Here is a 4,812-nt window from a genome sequence, read left to right as displayed (position 1 = left end):
AGTTACTTTTGAAGGTTTTCTGTGCCTTTTTATCAAGTGCCAACATGTTTTGTATTAAATAATATAATAGAGTCATACACATATTGAACACATAGTTGCTGCCACAATTTAATGTTTTATGTATAATTTGTGTTGCGGAATTCAAAATTGAAATCATCTTAATATTGTTTCAAATAAATTCATAGCATGCATTCACTATTTTAATATTGGTCGTTGGTTTCATTGTGCAAAATCTTGACCTAATGGTTACTTCCAGCTGAAATGTGCATATCTCCTACATATGGTTATACATTCATGTTTTGTAAACATTCAGCTTTAATAATAAATTCACTTTTTCATTGTTTCGGGTACTTCTTAAGCCATTTTGTGCCTTTTTTAAGTTCTCCCCGTCCCCATATCTTTTTGCAAGAAATACCATAATAATGATTCATACACAAATTGAAAAAATATACTACTCTTAAGACTAATTGTGCATAATCATTACATTGTTCTTGTACATACATATGCTGATCTGAAATCACAATTTAGCAAACAACAATTGCCACTTTAGAATTTAATTCTGATAAGATAGTTTTGGTACATTTTCACAACTTTAAAAATCATGACAAAAATTACACAAACAGAAAATAAAATGTTATATCTAATATTTTCACAATAGATGTCAGTCATATTGATGAAATTCTTGACAAATTCATTTTTTTTCTTCTTATGTACAGGTTTTCTATTAATTTATTACTACAGTAAATCTGCATTTCTAAGATGTAAATTATCTATATTGCAAATTAAATTTTTTTATGTCGATTTTTTTTTCTTCTTCTTAATAATTCTGACCCATGCACGCTAAATTAGACAGCTGACCTTTAAACCATGAATACATTTGGATGTAATGATAAGCGTAGAAAGTACGAGGACACAGTACAAAAATACATGGAAAAATTGGAACCAGCCTGGAAATGGGTAATGAGTACATATGGGTTTGGCTGGCAAAGGCTGGTTGATAATGAAATTCATTTTGTATGAAAAATAATCTTTAGAGAGTTTATCCTACATGTACCTGAAAAAATAGAGACATTGTTTTCTTGATGGAATTTCAGTCATTTAACATTCTTAAACTTGGAATACTCATTACTGAAATTGACGCCTCTTTGGTGCGGAATTTGAATCACGTGTTTCAAATACATGTAGGTCCAGGAAATGACACGGCTCATATCCTTTTCTTTACACAAAATCTGTCATCCAGGTTTCATTTATGATATTATAGATGTGTGTGTGTGTGTGTGTGTGTGTGTGTGTGTGTGTGTGTGTGTGTGTGTGAACGCTCTGAAATTTAAAGTTATTGAAGTTTTAATAGCATGGTATTTGCATAGGTTTACTATGTGAAATGAATTAGCACTGTGAGTCCTATCAGGGGTAATGAGGTTGCCATTTTGAGAAAATCTAAATTCTGATGGAAAGCGCCCTCTAGCGTCGTCCCCGGTGGGTCTCACTAAACACCCCAAGACACCCCAGGACACCCCAAGACACCCCAATACACCCCAGGACACCCCAAGACTCTCAAAAAACACATCAAGACTCAATCATTTACCTACTTTAAATTTCAACAACAACAAAAACAAACATAGAAACAAAAAGTGTGAATATTTAGCGATTGTTTACTTAACAGAAAAAGTAGCGAGAGCAAAGATTTGCCAAGGGAAACAACTCTCATTTCGACGAAGAGTGTTCGGGTGCAGTAATGTGAATATTTATCAACATTTATAAATAAGTAGCAATACCACATGGGAGCAAGGCATTTCGACCCCAAGACAATTTCCTAGACATTTCGACCCCAAGACACTTACACTCCATTCAAGGGATAATTCGCCCCCAATTCATGCATACTTAAAATAATAATTAGCACTAATATTAATTTCCACTAATCACGCCATTATTCATTGACGTCTACAATTAAAGAAGATACCAACACATCTCTAAGTCGCCGAAAAAAATGTTAACAGTTAATTAAAATTAAAGTCACATTTATTAAGTTAATGAATGCACGCTAATCTGAATGAAAATAAATTACATTTACTGCACACTAGAAATTTGCAAAAAAATCTGATTTGTTTTAGAAACAATAATTAGCACACTGCTATTGGTCATTCGCACTAATCACATGGTTATTCATTGATGTCTGCAATAAAAAAAAAAAAGATGTAAACAGTTAATTATAACTAAAGTCACTTTTATTAAGTTAATCAATGCACGCTAATTTGAATGAAAATAAAAAGGTTTGAAAATTAAACGCACCACACGCTTAAAATTTGTACAAAAGAGCCACACATGTGTGTAAATAATGGATTAATTTATAGTAATAACAGTTTATATTGTGACATTTCGAACGGATATATTTTGGTACAATATGAACTGAAATGTGTTAATTGTGATAATAGCGTTTTATCCTTGTGTACAATATCATAATCATGTCAGGCCTCGTTAGCTTATTTTGTCTTGTAATATATGCGGGAAATGACAGCATCGCATTTGCGATACAGGTTAGTGTCATGATTCATTATCCTTTTTTATTCTGTTAGTCTTCCTCTCTTAAGTATTTATTTATCTATTTCTGAATTGAACATACCAAGTAGCATAGATGACGCTTGTATATTGATACATTTTAGATATAATAGTATATATATAATTATTTTTTCCCTTCAAGCTTAAAAACTTCATACAGTTATAGAATTAATTTATTTTTAAAACATAATGTAAATAATTAAATATTGAATCACTTAACGATTACTAAAAACATCTTACTAATTTCAATATTTCAGGCCGACTCCAACATTGTTTGAAGTAATTGCGAAGTATTAAATGTTTGACTTTAAATGTCAATATATCATGTTCTGTAGTTTCCAAAATTATTTATAAATTAATTATTAATGAGCACGAAGTTGGTAGCTAAATCTTCTTTACAATAAATCAATACTACGATTGCAGATACATGTAAATTCTTAATATCATTTAACTTTCCAAAACACAATATATATTTAATGATTAGTAGTATATAATAATAGCTTTATTAATTACGGTGTATTTTCGATTTAGTGATTTCATGTACTTTGATTTCTGTATACGTGTAATGTAAAATCTCCGTGGTTTGCTTTTCTGATTTGCACCTCCAGACGCTGTCATGTATATGACAGTAGTAAATGGGGGCACCCTAGCGACAATGGGAATTAGCATTACAAGACCCCTTGGGCAACTCTAGCGACAATGGAAAATTAACATGGAGAAAAATCGTGGGACAATCTGGCGACAAGGGAAATTAACATGGAGAAAAATCGTGGGTCACTCTAGCGACAAGGGGAATTTAACATGGAACTATAGTGTGGGTCTGTCTAGCGACAAGGGGAAATTAACATGGGAATAGAGTTTGGGCTTGTCTAGGGACAAGGGGAATTGAACATGGGGAATAGAGTTTGGGTCTGTCTAGGGACAAGGGGAATTGAACATATGGAAATTGAACATGGTGGGTCTGTATAGCGTCAAGGGGAATTGAACATGGTGGGATTGTCTAGGGACAATGATGGTAGAGGGTCAAACACAACAGAGACAGAAACATACACACACTAGTACAAGCGTGAGATTTATATATAAAGCATTACCAAGACCTGAAATCTTGCTGGGGTGTTCAAAAATTTGCATAATTGTAATGATGCTATAAATAGCTATAATCAAGGAAATGCTCAACGACAAAATGGATGTGACTAAAAGTAACGCTAAAATGACGAAATTGTCCCAGAATTTAAAGGAAAATAAACATATCCCCGAAAATTAAGTTACAATGGTTTAGACTAAAATGGATAAAATTAGTAACTACTTACAATATCAACTTCTGTGACGATCGTGAATAAATACCTATGTATCTATAATCAGCTGAAATTCCTATGAAATCCCACTATCTATTTATAGCTCCAACTTGTGGGTTTTTCCTTTGGAAAATCCCACTATCTTTTTATAGCCTCAGCTTGAGTGACGTTCCTGTTTATGAATTCTAGTATATATGTATAGCTACAAAATGTGGAAATCCCCAAGTCGATATTTATAGTCTCAAAATTTCCATCGTCAGTGACGTCATTGTACTGAACACTAGGGGATAAATGGCAACAGTGTTGCAAGTGGCTGACCTGAATACGCGCTACTGTAGGTAGGTAGGTAGGTAGAGTGTATCTGATAGGGATAAAGTGAGTTTTATAGGGACAAACAGAGACCAATACACACACACACACACACACACACACACACACACAACATACGCGCGCAGACTCACACACACACACACACAGGGAAGAGGAAAAAACAAATATACTATCCACACTCGGGAGGAAAGAAAAAAAAACAACCAAATATGCGATCTACACAACGTACGCGAACAAACACACTCACACACACACACACACACACACACACAACATACGCGCGCAGACTCACACACAACACACAGAGGGAAGAGGAAAAAACAAACCCCAAATATGCTATCCACACTCGGGAGGAAGAAAAAAAACAACCAAATATACGATCTACACAACGTACGCGAACAAACACACACACACACACACACACACAACATACGCGCGCAGACTCACACACACACACACACACACACAGAGAGGGAAGAGGAAAAAACAAACCCCAAATATACTATCCACACTCGGGCGGAAGAAAAAAAAACAACCAAATATACGATCTACGCAACGTACGCGAACACACACACACACACACACACACACACACACACACACAGAGGGAAGAGGAAAAAACAAACCCCAA

This window comes from Sinohyriopsis cumingii, chromosome 6 (genome assembly GCF_028554795.1).
Source record: "Sinohyriopsis cumingii isolate HCF-2022 chromosome 6, ASM2855479v2, whole genome shotgun sequence".
NCBI classification, from domain to species: Eukaryota; Metazoa; Mollusca; class Bivalvia; order Unionida; family Unionidae; genus Sinohyriopsis; species Sinohyriopsis cumingii.
The sequence above is the reverse complement of the archived record's forward strand: the minus strand, read 5'-3'. Positions refer to the sequence as shown.